Genomic DNA, 16,952 nt, shown 5'->3' with positions numbered 1-16,952 from the left:
TAGGTAGCCAAGATGCTGTCATCAATCAACCAGTCTGAATTGGCATGACAAATGACACCTCCTGCCAACTTTCCTAGACATTTGGGTAACTTTGCACTCCTGTCGTACTTTATACTTCTGTGATAGACAAAAAGCTGGGGGTGGGGAGTGTGCAACATTATGAGAAGCTGGGACAAGCTTAGTTTCCCCAGGTGAACACTTGCCCTCATCTTACCATGGGCCAGTGTCATGAAAGACTTTAGTCCTCTGACAGATGTAGAGGCAAGAATGGGAAAGAAAGGTGATGGATCACCCAGGTATGGAACACCTCAAGTGGTACAGAAATCTAAATGCTCTTGGAAACACATCTGGCCATTGTGAACAAAAACAAATGGATTAGAACCAACTATTTTAGAATAACATATCATCACAATAAAAAAGATAGAGAAAGAAAATAAACAAGGAAAGGAAAAAACACAAATCACTGGCTGCTTGAATTTTTCCAAAAGAAGTATCTATCTGACACTATTTTTACATGTCTCTGATGTAGTTCTAAGGCCATGAAATAAGTTGACAATGATTTACTGACTTTAGAACTTAATTTGTAGCTGCTTTGTATCTCAGACTGAATCTCAATTTAGTAGTGAATCAAACTTAGCAATTTAGCATTGGACTAGAGCCTAAAAGTCAAAACAACGACTGGTTTCTTAATTCAATCAAATAATTGGTTGACTCAGGGAAGAAGAAAACAATTGAGTGACTGGCCAGGAAGATTGTGGCAGAATCTTAGCACAGGCCCAGCCACTGAGCCTGTGGCTGTGTCATTATGCTTTTTTTTTTTTTTGGTTCCTTATAGACTGTGCTCTCTCAATGGCACCAATGTTTTGTGATTATCTGATGAGACCACTAGAAACCCTGAATAGCTCAGTTGTCTCTCCTGCCAGTCTCCTTTCCTCATAACTAAGGCTTATTATGTGAGAAAGAAAAAAATACATTAAGTGGGAAAGTGATAGAATTGAAAAGACAATGAACAGCTGAATTTAAATACATCTTTTCAATTTAGTGCTTTATTTAAGGGTTTCACGGCAGAGCTTAAAGACGTTATGTGTTCTTGAGCCATCCAGGAAATCGTGTCAGTTACAAGAAGGGGACTCACTTCAGCCACTTATTTGTACGTCCATTTACTGGAGAGGAGAAAAGGCTGCATTAGATTCTCCGCTTTGTCCTCAGTGGGACACCCTTCTTCAGTCACCCGCACCCTTTCTTCCAAAGACCTATTGGCTTCAGAGAGGGTTATTATTCTACATGCAAAATGGTTAGATGCACAAAAGAAAAATGCTTAAGTATCAGAAACCACTATCGAGTCTAATTTTCCTTTGAGTGCGAAGTGGTAAAGCTGAGAATCTACAGCAAAATTAGAAATGCTTCCAACATGACAATTTTAGTCTTGGGTTAAGGTCAAATTAGTTACACTTTTCCATAATCAGACTTTTTTTCTATTTTCTGATTTAAAATTGTATAGCGCATTGAATAATTATATAAATACTATCCTGAATATACGTTTGATATAGTATTATGGGGATAAGGAAGCTATAAAAGGGCTCAAACTCTACCCCCAGGAATTGCATCCTCCCATAATATGCAGCTGCAACACCTTTTGCATTTGTTTAGTACTTCTCCCATTATCTTAATGATATATTTTTATTTATTCGCTTTATAATTTACTGGTGCGGCTCACCATTCAGATGACTGCTCCTTAGACCTGTGAGAGTGTGGACCCTCTTGGAGAACCTGACCAGCCCTAACGTGAAAACTAGTGTTTACAAGTTTATTACACTGTCCATGCTGAAGTATTTTAAAGTGAATTGTACTTAACCCAAAATTCCTTAAGATGTCAAAGTTAGGAAATATGGTAGAAGCAAAAGGGACTTTAGAAAACCCTATTTGTCCCATCTTTATCTCTCTCTTTTTAATTTCCTTTCTTCCTTTTTAGCTTTTTACAAACATTCTCTAACATTTCTATTTATAATGAACGATATTAAACATAACTCATTTCTCTGAAAATATGTGGAATGTTTTCCCTATTTTTCTTATGTTAGATTAGTCATAACTTAATGAAATTTAGTGGAGAACCTACTGACAGAAGAAGAGCATGGACGATACAGAACCAAAGGGAGACGGTGTGAGACAGGAGGTCTCTGTGCCTCCTGAGGGCAGGGCTGGTAAAAGTAAAATAGGTGCAGCTTAGAGTCAGTGGAAACTAGCAGGGATGGTGTGTTCATTCTAGGACCAGATAATACAAGGAGTGAAAATGACATCAATAGTAATTTACATTTTTTTTTTTTTTTACCTACCATACTGGCAAAAATTAATAATGTGAAAAAAACAAGCCCTCATAAATTATTGGCAAGCACGTGCACTGATACATTCTCTATAGAGGTCAGTGTGTTAATACCTACCATACTGGCAAAAATTAATAATGTGAAAAAAACAAGTCCTCATAAATTATTGGCAAGCACGTGCACTGATACATTCTCTATAGAGGTCAGTGTGTTAATATGTATTAGAATCACTGATGCATATACACTTTGACCCAGAAATTCCACACTAGGAATTTTTTGTTCAGAACTGTATATGTGTGCAAAGATGTACATAGGAAGATATTCCTTGCAGTGTTGTTTATAGTAGCAACTGAAATTAACAGTAGTGGGGAAGTGGTAAAATAATTATGGCACATACAGTGAAGTGCTGTATGTAGTTATTTGGAAGAAAAAAGAGACAGCTTTATATGTACCGATCGATATGGAACCTTTCTTGCATCAGTTACTTATTGCCACTATAATATCATGAAACACATTATCCAAAATTTAGTGGCTTAACACAATAAGCATGCATTTGGCTCATGCATCTATAGGTTGATGATTTAGGCTGTGCAGTTCTGATTTCCTGGGCTTGCTTGCATATCTGTGGGTCAGCTGGCTAAAGCAATCAAAAGAGAATTTTCCCCCCTTTCGCCACCAGATGTGCCATCACACCGGCACCAGTGCCCGTATCTTGTGCTGTTTTGTGGGTCATAGTGGGTGCACTGTCCCGGCTCTTGTCTGAGACTCACCCCTCTATGAGGTCACGTGTTCAGCGACTTGACAGTGCAATTTGCCTCTCTCTTGGATCACCTATTTTGCCTCTCTGCTATATCATTCTTTAAAAACATCCTGCATTATCTTGCACCTAAACAAAATACCTGTGTTAACCCACTGGCCTGTTTCCCTTTCAGCAAAAATCCAGAGGTGTCTAGACTCACTTTCTTCACTTCCTCACCTTCTGTTCTTTCTTGAATTGACTCCAGTCAAGCTGTGTCTCCACCAGGCCACTAATACTGCTTTTGTTAGTGTCTTCGTGATTTCCACGTTGCCATATCAACTGGATCCTTTTTAAAATTCTCATCTTAGGCTCTTGGCAGCATATGGCACAGGTGATCACTCCGTCTCCTCCTGGCTGCTGGGAAACCACCCTCCTCATTGCCCACCTACCTCTCTGGCCACAACTTCTCATCTTCTTTGGCTGGATCTTCTTCATCTTCCTGACCCCTAATGTTGGAATGCTGCTGGGCTCCATCCTGAAATCTCTTCTCTTCTCTTTCTCAACTTATTACTGAGGCAACTTCATCCAGTTCCATAGTTTTAAATACCAATTATATGTTGATGGATCTCAAATTTATTCAGCCATTCATCTTATGTGAAATATTCCCTTTCTGTGGAAAGAAAATGCAGTAAATATTCCTACAGATATATCCTTCATTAGTATTGATTTTACTACTTACAAATGAATAGTTGAGTGGAAGGGAATAAGCATTTTTAAATTCTCTAGTCATTATTAAATTGCTCTTAAAAAGACAGCAACAGACATTAATTCTGTAGTCACTATTAAATTGTTATTGTTATTGTTATTATTAAATTATTAAAAGATCAGAACTATGGGAGAGTGTACTTGCAACTCTGCCAGTAATAGGCATTCTCATTTCATTTTTGTGTGTCTGCTGGGTATAAGGAGATATGAACTTTAAGAAGTTGCATGGCAAGAGTGTATCTATTGTAACTGAGTGACTAGAGTAGCAGAGTGAAAGGCAGTTGGTGGATTATTGTTGAAATAGCAATCCTCTTGAGTGTACTGTAAGGTAAGAAGAGATAAAAGGACAGGTTTTCTATAAAGGTTCTAGAAGAACAGCTGATCAAGCTTCCTAATGAGGTGATATCTATTGTAACTGAGTGACTAGAGTAGCAGAGTGAAAGGCAGTTGGTGGATTATTGTTGAAATAGCAATCCTCTTGTGTGTACTGTAAGGTAAGAAGAGAAAAAAGGACAGGTTTTCTATAAAGGTTCTAGAAGAACAGCTGATCAAGCTTCCTAATGAGGTGAAGATAGTGTTGCAGAGACTCTTGGAAATATAATATATGTCTACTTTAGGCAATTGTATTGGTTAATATCAGATGCAGCTGAAAGTAACAGAGATTAATAATAACAGTGGAAACAACAATATCTCCTGTAATAGTCCAGAGGTAGCAGCTCAGGGCTGGTGATGCTCCACCATAGTGTCAGATTTTTCCATCTGTTGTACTGACATTTGTGGCTTCAGTTCCTGAGGTCACCTCATAAATCAAGTACAGCAATTACATTCACATCAAATGGCAGAAAGAAGGATTGGAAGAAGAAGGACACATTTTATTCTTTAAGGACATTCCTGGAACTTGTGCCCACCAATTCTGCTTATTGGCAAGATCAGGAAATGCCTTATTCGAGACACCTAGCTAGATATCGGGGGTTATTTTTCCAGGTTGAGTGAGAAAAGTAGAATGTATAAGGAGCAATATTAGAAATTTCTGCCGCAGTTATCATTAGATCTCAAGTAGAAACTATCTAAGAAAAGGCTGAACTACATTGACGATGACAATGACCAGTCCCTAGGTTTGGTTATTACCTAGAGCCTTAGATAGAAACAAATTATATTTTTCTTTTATTTTTACATTTAAAAAATTTTTTATTGAAAGATAATTGATTATACATATTTGTGGTGTACAGGGTTGAGTATCAATACCTGTGTACAATGTGCTATGAACAAGTGAAACTGATTCTTTTGAAAAAATAGACACGATCATATTCATTTCTACAAACACTCTAACTTGTAGTTCTCAACTGGGAGTGATTTTGCCCCCAAAGAGACATTTAGCCATTTGAGACATTTTGGCTTGCCCCAATTAGGGGGAGGATGGATGATACTGGCATTAATGGGTGGAGGCTAAACATCCTACAATACACAGGACGTCCCACAACAAATGATTATCCACTTCAAAATATCATAGTACTGAGGTCGATAAACCTTGTCCTAAACAATTCATAAAAGCTTTGGTCAAATTTCAGGATCTAAGCAGAGAGCTGTGTGCACTGCCAATTTTGAGTGATTAAAATAATTAAACCTCATATTGCTTTGGCTTCGTTTGGGCCGTGGAATCCTCATTTGATCCATTGGGCCAGAAAGTAACTATTAATAAGTTAAAATAATAATTATTATTAAGTCACTATTTTCCCAGAAACACAGTGATCTCTTTTTATGTGGAACTTCTTATGTTGTGATGTGACACTACGATCTATCATTATAACATTAGTACAACCATTTCAGAACCATTTTTAACCCTCTAGACCAGATTACCTTCCTACTCTGCCCTGAGATGGGTGAAGTTTTCCTCCTTGTATCTTCTTTCTCATTGCACTTACTACACTGTGCAGTGATCATGTGTTGAAGTGTCTGAATCTTCCGCAAGGTCACAAGCTCCTTCAAATCAAGAGCAGTATTTTATCTTTGTATTTCTAGTGCCCAGTGCAGAGTACACAACTTGGTGGGTGCTCAGAGGTATTTATTGAACTGAACTGAGCTTCTGCTTATCCTTGGGCCTTTCTCTGTGCCAGGCCTAGTTGTACATCTTCTGATTTGTAACCTATAAAAAGGTTATATTGCCACCATGTTAAGCAAAAATTTCCCTGTTCTGATACTTTATCTAAAATCCAGAGAATGGGAAAACTTAGAGAACAGGAGCTTGAGTGTCAATAATTCAGTTTCTCCTGTGCCTTCTCTGGTAATTCACCTCCTTGTGGTTATATTTTCTCCCCATCATAGCCAGCTTTCAAATATAAATATGTACTAGAAGCTTATTGAGGTGGTTTCTGTTATATCCAAGAGAAATTGTATATGTTCCATTTCTAAATTTTCTCAAGAGAAAAATAATATAGTCTAGCATAAAGATGGCAGGTTAGGTGCAAGGAGGTTAAGAATAAAGATGGAGGAGGCAGGAAGCCATGAGGCTGACAGTGCTGGCAGGCACCGGAGCAGGGCAAGGGGCATTCACTGCAAACTGGCATATGGTATCAATTCTAAATTTTGGTTGTTGGAAAGGTTAGCTGTCAGAGGAGACCACTGGCCTCTTTATACATACTTCAGCAGGTTCCTATTGAAGGATTCTTCTGCCTGGAGGCTGGTATGGTGGTTTCTTTTTCACTAAGAACATGCTATATCCAACAGAATTATATCTGACACATTCCATTTTGATATTTTCTTGAGAACAACTTATAAAATCTAACACCAGTTAGGTAGAGAAGGATGTTCTCATGGCATTACTTGAGCCAGCAGTTTCTGACTACTCATCCACCCTCATGTTTCTTTGGGGGATTTTGGGTTTAGCGTCTATTTAATGAGAGGAATGGCTAGTGAATCTCGAACTTTTATAAAAGCCGATAATACAGTATCTTTTGCAGTGCTGCAATGGCCTCTACTGAGGCTTCCTGAATGGCCATGCATATAACCTTAACTGACCAAGATTATTCATTCGTTCATGTGTTCACTCATGTGTACATGCATTTAATGAATATTTATTGAGCTTCTACTAGGTCTAAATGCTCATGAAGATTTTAAGACATTTAAAGCATTGTTCTACCTTGATACAACCCAGGTGAGAAGATACAGCATAAAAGGTAGAATGGTCATACGACCAATTGGGACTTAAGAACTTAGGAAAGTGTTTCAGAATCAGAGTGTCAATGAGTTCAAACAGTAAGTGGTTCTTCAACATAGACTCCAGAAGGCAGGAAAAACTTCATGAGACATTGCAAATTGAACTGAGACTTGCAGGGTGGGTGGGATTTGAACATGCCATAGGGCTCTACACATGTGGTTCTTTCTTCATAGAATGTTCTATTGCCTGGCTAAATCCTCTTAATTTTTTACATCTCAGATTAAAAATCATTCCCTCAGGGAAGCCTTTCATGACCCACTGGAATAGGTAACATACTGTTGTTACATGTTGTCATAATGCCTTATACTTCTGCAAAGCACTTAACCAAACAGAAGTTTAAAGCTCCTGAAGTAGGAACTATTTTTGTCTTGCTCACCTCTGCATCCCCAAAACCTATTAAAGTTCCTGGAACCGAGTAGGTGCATCATAAATATCTGTCTGATAAAAAAATGAATAAATCGGCAGAGAGAAAGGATGGGTGTTTGCCGGGTCAAGAACAGTGTAAGCAAGGTGTGGAGGTGAGAGCATGCATGGCATGCTGTGAGGTTTCTGCGTAGATTTCATAGTGTGCCTATGTTGTGGAGCAGGGGAGAAAATGGCTAAAATGGGAACTTGTGGGTGTTTGCCGGGTCAAGAACAGTGTAAGCAAGGTGTGAAGGTGAGAGCATGCATGGCATGCTGTGAGGTTTCTGTGTAGATTTCATAGTGTGCCTATGTTGTGGAGCAGGGGAGAAAATGGCTAAAATGGGAACTTGACCCTCTAATGTCAAGGAAGTAGTTTAGTCTTTTTCTATTGCCAATGGGAACTCATTGAAAGTTTTGAACTGTAGGAATACATATTGAAAGAGGTATTTTAGAAAAAATGATCTATTCATGTTGCACAGGCGAATTTGATGGGGAAGAGGGTTTGTACAGCTTTACATTCTTAATAATGAACAGAAATGTGTCTGCATCTCAAGAATCTGGAGTAGGAGCCAGTTTATTGCAGAGAGACAATGTTTCCAAACTAGAGACAATGACAAGTTCTCATCCCTACCTCCTATAGACATAGCAATTGCTGTGGATTGAACATCCTCCCCAAACTCATTGAAGCTTGATCCCCATCGTAACAGTGTTAAGGACATGGGAAATCAGACTATGGCAGTGTTGCAAGGTGGGGCCTTCAAGAGATGATTGGATCACGAGGGCCCTGACCTCATGAATGGGTTAATGGTTTAATGAGTTATCAGGGAGTGGTTGTGATGACTTTATAAGGAGAGCAAGTGAGGTTAGCTCTCTTGCTCATGCCATTCTTGCCATGTGATTGCCTGCATCACCACAGGACCCTGTAGAGAGTTCCCACCCAGAAGAAGGCCCTCACCAGATACTCTGACTGGACTATGAACTTCCCAGGCTCTGAAACAGTATGAAATAAATTTTATTTCTTTATAAATTACCCAGTTTCAGGTATTTTATCAGTGACAGAAAACAGACTAATACAGAAAATAGATCCCAAGAAGTGAGGTGTTACTTGTAATGAATACCTGAAAATGTGGAAGCAGCTTGGGACTGGGTGACGGGCAGAGACTGGAAGAATTTGGAGGGTCAGGCTAGAGAAAGCCTAGATTTTGGTGAGGGCTTAGAAGACAAGAAGACTAGGGAAAGTTTGGAAATTTCTTAGAGATATATTAAGTGGTGGTGACCATAATGCTGATAGAAATATGGACAGTAAAGACCATTCTAAAGAGGTCACGAATGGAAACGAGGAAGAGTTTATTGCCAACTGGAGCAAAAGTCACCCTTGTTATGAAGTGGTAACGAACTTGGGTGAATCGTGTCCATGTCAGAGGACTTTATGGACTACAGAACTTAAGAGATATGATCCAGGGTGTTTGGCAGAAGAAATTTCTAAGAAGCAAAACATTCAAGCAGCTGTGTGGATACTTCTAACAGCCTATGTTGCATTACAGCAGCAAAGGCATTATATAAGGGTGGAATTTATAATTAAAAGGGAAGCAGACAGTAAAAAATTGGAAAACTCTCAGCCTCGTGAAAAGAGGGAAAAAGTGTGTTCAGGAGAGGAAACCAAGAGTGTAGCTCAGTGACAGTCTGCTAAAGAGTTTAGTACAGGCAGAAAGGATTATCGAGAGAATGGAAGAAGACCCCAAAGGCGTTTCAGAGATCTTCAAGGCTGTTTCTTCCATCACAAACTCAGAGGCCTAGAGAGACAGAATTCTTTCAGGGAACAGGCCCAGGATACCCTCCATATGCTCGATGCCCAGGGCTTTCTCAGGAAGCTGTTTCCTGCATTCCAGCACAGCACTCCTTGGCTGCTCCAGCTGTAGCTAAATTGGCCCCAGGTGCACCTAGACTTACTGCTTTGGAAGATTCAAGCCAGAAGCTTTGGCAATACCCATATGGTGTTAAGTATGCAGGCTCACAGAATGCCAGAACTGTGGAGGCATGGCAGATTCAATCCAGACTTCAAAGGATGTATAGAAAAGCCCAGGGGCCCTGGAAAAGAGATGCTGCGGGGGCAGAGTTTCTGCAGAGAGCCTTCACTGGAGCATTGCCCAACAGCAATGTGGGGTTGAAGTTTCAGCAAAGAACCTCCTCCAGGGCCATGTCTAGAGGAGCCATCAGAGCAGGGCCACCATGGAACCATAGAATTGTAGAGCTCCCAGCAGGAAACATCAGCCTGGGAGAACTGAAGCATGGGCTGAGCCCAGGAAAGCCAGAGGAGTGAGGCTGCCCAAAGACTTGGGGGCCCAACCTCCACACCAGTGTACAAAGGATGGTGAACATGGAGTCAAGGGAGATTATTTACCAGCTGTAGGATTTAATGCCTGCCCTGCTGGGTTTTGGACATACTTAGGATATGATACCCCTTTATTTTGGCCTATTTTTCCCTTTTGAATGGGAATGTACACCCTATTCTTGTCCCACCATTGTATCTTGGAAGTAGATAACTTATTTCGATTTTACAGTTGAGACCTTAGACTTCTGAGTTGGTGCTGGAATGGGTTAAGACTTTGGGGCTATGAGGATGAAATGAATGTTTTGTATGTGAGAAGGACAAGAGTTTTTTGGAGCTAGAGGCAGAATGCTGTGGATTGAATGTCCCTCCAAATTGATCTCCATTTGTAACAGTGTTAAGAACGTAGGATATCAAACTACAGCAGTGTTGAAAGGTGGGGCCTTAAATAAGTGATTGGATCATGAGGACCCTGACCTCATGAGTAGATTAATCCATTAATGGGTTAAAGGTTTAATCAGTTATCAGGAAGGATTCTGATGGCTTCCTAAGGAGAGCAAGTGAGATTAGCTCTCTTGCTCATGCCACTCTCACCATGTGATTGCCTGCATCACCACAGGACCTTGTAGAGAGTTCCCATGCAGAAGTCCCTCACCAGATGCTCTCCCTTGACCATGGACTTCCCAGCCTCTGAAACTGTAAGAAATAAATTTTGTTCCCTTATATTGCCCAAGTTCAGGTATTCTGTTTTAAGTGTTATATATATGGGAATTGGGAGCCTCCTCCTTCCTATCGATTGTGTAACCCACATGCAGCTAGAGTCTGTGAAGACACTAAATGTACAGACCAGGTTGGTCTCTCATTTGGGATATTGGACAATAAATCTTATCCCAGATTTTAAAGAATAGAGTTTGGTTCTTTCCATGGGTTCCACTGAACTAGAATGTTTTTTTGAAAACTCTGATTGCAACATCTGCCCCTATACCTGACCCCCTCACCTCTTTCTGGCTCACATGTGGGGAAATTGATTTCCTTCTACAACCTCCCAAGCATTCACTTATAAGAGAATATCCTATAGGCAAAATGGACCCAAATGATCGGAACCGTGGGATTACGTGGCTCCCACCATACTGTGGACTCTTCTCTCTTCCCTTGTGTGGACCTTCAGTTAGACTATAAACTCCTTGAGGATAGGGTGCAAATGTAATCTGTTCTTACATCCTCATATCCTAGTCTGCAATTTGTGCAGAATAGCTCCTTAGCATATTTGACTTGAGAATGGGTCAGAAGTTTGGATGAAGTTTGCAGGCTGTCATATAGGAAGGAGAGAAAGCCTTATATGGACCCTCTAGAACCAGAACTTTTATGGAATCATTATGGAATCAGCCCCACTAATTCCAGTGCAAAGGTGAGAACACCTGAAAATTGCCCCTTTACTTGATAATAGTGGGAGAGTTTGTTACATTGTTTAGAATTTCACCCTCTCCCTCATATGCTGTTGACAGCTAATCAGAGAGACTGCTTGGTTCTGGTGTCACTGTAGACAGATTTGGTTACCGGTGCTTTTAGTTATCTGGCCAATTCAGTAATGTCAGTAGGATCAGGCTTGTTTCTGGGGAGGTAGCCAGGCAAATGCTAATGATTCCAAGTCAGAGTTGCTGTAGGTGTTGAGAGGGATAAGAAATAAAAATGTCCCACCTTTTGACCTGAAAATAATCTTTTATTTCCATTAAGATTTATGAAAATGACCCTCTTACATTATGCTACAAGTGGAAATACTCATATGTATGTGTATTATACACATGTAATAAACACATAAAAGGCATGTTTGTTGTTCATTCCACCCTGCCTTGTAATACAATTTAGACCAGTGGAAGGGTTGGTAGATCAGTAGAAAGGTCATTAGAAGTAGGTTCTACCTTCCCCATACTTCAATGGGCTCCAGTCTTCTCATTTATAAAATGAGGCTTGGACTAGAACAGCTCTTAAGAGCACTTCTAGCTCTCAAATTCCAGTATTCATCAGCCTGCCAGAAAATAGATCATCCCCTGCCAAATATGGTCACAGCATCCCACGTGTTATAGAAGCTCCCCAGATACCCATCCACATCTCCCTGGCTTCAGCCTCCTATATCCCAAGCCTTCTCCCAGGTGTTCTTACCTACTATTGCTAGTCCCTCCTGAAAAAGCAACTTTCTCCTCTAGACTTTAATCAGCCCTTTTCTAACTATTTTTTCTGTATGACTTTCATTTTCAGCCTCCTATATCCCAAGCCTTCTCCCAGGTGTTCTTACCTACTATTGCTAGTCCCTCCTGAAAAATCAACTTTCTCCTCTAGACTTTAATCAGCCCTTTTCTAACTATTTTTTCTGTATGACTTTCATTAGGAATGTACATTCATTAATTTCATTTCAGTCATTCCTCAAACATATATTAAGCACCAAATGTTTACCAGGTCTTGTGCTAGGCCGTGAGTTTATAAAGACAGAAAAATGTGATTCTCATGTGCAGTGAGCTCACAGCCTAATGGAGATCAGGTCTCCAGTATGACTTTCATGGCTCCTAGGTACATTTGCCTTTGTGGGCTCCTTCCTCCATCAAAAACTATTAAAGGTGCTGTGTTATAACTGTGTTGGTATAAAGATGAATATTTTAATATTGCATATTAAAATATTTTCTTCAATCTCAAGGTGTTTTTTTTTTTATGTGTGTGTCTTCTATGCCTAATGGATAAGTTGGCTCTGGAAGAAAGAGACAAATAGATAAGTAAATGTTACAGTATAGTATGATAATTATGCATATGTCCTATGAATAAACATTCTACTCCTAGGCCTGTTCCCAAGCAATATTTCATTTTTTCTTCAGTGGAGAGAGAGAGGGACAGAGGTCAGAAACAACCCAGGGAAGCTGAAAATGGTAGCTAGAGTAGGGTTCAGAGAAATCCCTCTTCACTGTGCTGGTCTTCTATGACCTTGCAAGTCTTCCACTTGGTAGGTAGCAAGCAGCCTATCTAGTCTATATGTCATTATTCATTCATTCACTCATTGAACATCTTGTATGTTCCAGGCACTGTTCTAGGTGCTTGGGATACATTTGTAAATAAAACACAGTTTCTCTCTTTTAGTTATCTGGCCAGTTCAGTAATGTCAGTAGGATCAGGCTTCTTTCTGGGGAGGTAGCCAGGCAAATGCTAACCTATCAGTCATGTGAATCTGAATATAAAGACATAGCTTTTTGAAGTGTATTATTTCCCACTTTACCTATTGGGAACAAGGGGCTGATGTATTTCCCATTGGCTTGAGAGTAAGTAGACACCAGCATGCAGAGTTCCCTGGCAATGCTCTGTAGGGAAGGCTCCATTCTGTAGGGAAGGCTCTGTAGGGAAGGCTCCATTCATCAGGTACCATAAGAAGATGGTACCATAAGAAGATGGTGCCTGATGAGTCAGTTAGTGGCAGTTCAAATGATTCCTTAAAGATCATCTTTCTGAACCCAATTTACTGTTCTGAAGTTTGTTTGAGGGGAGTTTCTTGCAGATGCTTTATTTCTCTAGGACTTTCATGTTAAATAAACCTGTTTGGTATTGATGTAACTATTGTAACATAAATATTTTGCTTTAAAATAGCAACTCTGATTCCATTTAAGTATTTATTTAAAAAAAGGGGTGACCTGATTTTATTTTCAAGGTAAGAGGTGGAGGCTTTCAAATTTTCTACATGGGAGAAAGAAAAAGAGCACCAAATGTTCTATTTGCAGGAAAAAACCTCAAAGCATAGATAATTTAAGCAATGCCATTTGTAATTTTGCCACAACTAGAAGATGTGAAGAGGACTTTTGGACTGAAGACTAATCATTTTGTATTATATATGGTCGATTGGTGCTGGCCATTTTTTCCAGATGATTTTTGTTCTTGTTCTTTTAAGCTTGATGGCTGTGCAAAAGACATAAGTGTTATTTTCCTATTTGTTTAGACTCTGGGCTGCCTGATTTCATGCTTCCAAAGCTCTGGTGGGAATCATTGTCTCGCAGTGGAAAAGAAAGGAGGACATTGAATGCTACTTTGGTGACAGAGTTTCATCTTCTTTTGGGATTCATGCATAGAAATCAATCAGGTAGAAAGCAATTGGATGGGATGCTAGCAAGGGTTGAGGTGCTGCCTGTCACCATTCCAAGTCTTGATTATCGCCAACTGCTTACCATGGTCTACACAAACTATTCTTACTGGGTTCGTTCCATACTATTGAGTAGATAGATCAAATTTGAGAAATAATAGTCATCATTTAGAGGGTACTTACGGCATCAACTGTTACAGGACAGAGGGTCAGTCTTTCACCAAAACAAAGAAGATTTCTACTAAGTGTAAGTATCTCTTGCTTATAATAAGATTCTTATTATAGAATAATAAGAGAAGACTTAATACAGAAACTTCCCACTAAGGTTTTAGCTTGATCAGCAGTATGGATGGTTTGGGGCTTATACATGAAAGAATAAAGTCTGTATAATTTACTCTTAATTATGAGTTCATTTCTATGACTTTATTTCTCTCTAATTTCTTTTTCTACATAGGGTGATTAATTATAGATGGACAATGAAAGAAATATGGATTCACGCCCAAGGCTTAAATAAATCAGTTGTTACTCTTAATCATAAGCCTAAAAATGAGGGATGTGCTTCCATTCTGGTCTTTTGTTTGAGGTTAGTGTTAACTAGAATTCTGGAAGAAATTTGACATAAATCAGTTGTTACTCTTAATCATAAGCCTAAAAATGAGGGATGCGCTTCCATTCTGGTCTTTTGTTTGAGGTTAGTGTTAACTAGAATTCTGGAAGAAATTTGACAAGGAGAACAATATTGAATTAAAACTCCCTGGGTCCTCTCAGTCCATTGAACTAGGAGCAAAATTGGTCAGTATGGATAGTTCAAAAAGCAGCCTTTGCTGTTTATCATTTGTTGCTGAGATTCCTCCAGTTGTAGGTGCCCACTGAGCCTCAGACGTGGCCCACAGGTCACAGGAGTGTGATGTAAGCCCTGGGTCAGCTCAAGCAAACTTCACCGGGCACGTGCAGTGGGGAAGAGGCAGCAGGGAACTTTAAATGCGTTCGCCACTGGGTAGGTGGTGTGAGGAGAGTTTTTTTTTTTTTTTTTTTTTTGTCTTTTTGTCTTTTTCCGTGTCCGGCAACGGATCGCAACCCTCAGTGTTGCCCCCGCACCGGACCGGGGACCGGCAACGGGATTGCAACCCTCGGCGTTGCTCCCGCGCCTCGCTCAGCCAGTGAGCGGGAACCGGTCTGTATGTGGGATCCGAACCCTCGGCGGGAGCGCTGCCGCGCTTCCCAAGCGGCGCACTTGTCCAGTGCGCCACCGGGCTGGCCCTATGAGGAGAGTTTTTATGAAGGTTTTAAAGGAGCTGGCAAAAAAAAAAGAAGAGAAAAAAATAAAAAAGAAAAAGATTACCACAGCTCTTCACACACTCGCTCTCTGAGGAGACACCATGAAAGAGACAAGGTGCCTCATTTGCAATAATTAGAGGCACAGTGTTGCCTATACATAAATATTTCAGATTTCAGCAATGTAATGAGTTTGTCATGAATATCAAGGCTGAAGGAATGGGAATGGATGACTGCACTGAATCCTGACACCAAGGAGATCTCAAAGACAGTGTAAATGGTTCTGACAAGAAGACTGATTTTGAAGCCTTTTGGAAACCACATGAAATTAAGAAGAAAAAAACCTATCCAAACCATCATATGTGATTAGAGAGAAAAATGGCATGTTATATGACAAAACAAGATAGGTGCAAATGTGGACACAGGGTTCAATCTAGGTCCATGATATACATGGTTTCATTAGAGAGAAAATGTCGAAGATACTGTCTTCTTTCCCATATGACGTACCTGGTGGCAAGGAAAGTCTCAGAGTTGTGAAGCAAGCCTCTCCTTCTTCCACTTACTACTCATGCTCTCTACAACTGCATTTGACCCAAGATGCTAAATCTTACGTCCAAAGCTCTGAGTGAATTAGATCTAGGCTATCTTTCTAGTGAGAATAATAATGAAACCACCAAAGTTTCAGAGATTGTGAACTTATTTGGTACAGCTTTTCAGGCCCTGGAGATCTGATGTTTTGATGATTTTGAGTAAGGACAGAGAATGACTGTACTTGTGCATAATTAAGTGTGCTTACAATAAGCACCCCTTCTAGGCTTATACAAACAAATACATCGTCATTGTTATTACTAATTATTACTACTGTTATGTCTCTTAGAGCCCTGGATGGCAGTTTGTAAACCAGTGTCCTTGATTTTGCTCCCACTTGGACATTAAACAAAACTCTCTGGCCAAAAGCCCTATGGTTGTCCTGGAGAAAAACCTGTAGTTCAGCAATGTCACTCAAGAAAAAATGTCTTACTTCTTCATTATCAGGTCAAGCAAATCTAGCATTCCAACTGACCTTCACAGAAAGCTATTTTAAATAGTGATAATTGCATCTTGATTGTCTGGATAAAAATCTATAGTGTGTAAATAGAACATTTGAATGTTGAATATATCACCTTATACTGTAATTTAAATTCATTTTCAATTCCAATATTAGGATCTGATAAATTCTATGACTGTGCTAAGTGGCATTATATGTTCATTAATTTTCCAGAATCTTTAGTCAGTCTTGGAAAACATGGGATAGATTTTTACCTTTGACCTAATACTATAATAAATAGAGAACATGTCTTATTTATAAATATTTATAAAGACGAGTACAGTAACATTTCATTATCTACAATTCCAAGATCTTAAAATTTCTGGAAAGTAATAATTGACTTGGTGGCAGAACTTTAACCTGAACTCATTTGGCAGTACAAACTAGTCTGAACTGACATAAGGATATTTATATTCTTTAACTCATTTGATGTAATATTAACAAACATTTTTATAGAAATATCAATGTGTCTGATGAGAGGATGTGCTGCATTGGAGTTTCTACATAATATAAAAAACACATACTATAATATCTTTAAAATCCAGAAAGTTCTGAATCCCAAAGTGTATCTGGCCCTAAAATTTTGTTGAGGGATTGTGGACCTCTTTAACCTGTGTATTAGGTATAAATCTAAGTCCAAGCTATGCTGTACAAAAACATTACTTTTTTTTGCTTCCTTTGTTTTATTTTATTTTATTTTTGGTGG

The sequence above is a fragment of the Galeopterus variegatus genome, unplaced genomic scaffold, assembly GCF_000696425.1.
Source record: "Galeopterus variegatus unplaced genomic scaffold, G_variegatus-3.0.2 Scaffold3593, whole genome shotgun sequence".
NCBI lineage: Eukaryota > Metazoa > Chordata > Mammalia > Dermoptera > Cynocephalidae > Galeopterus > Galeopterus variegatus.
Note: the sequence above shows the minus strand (reverse complement) of the source record.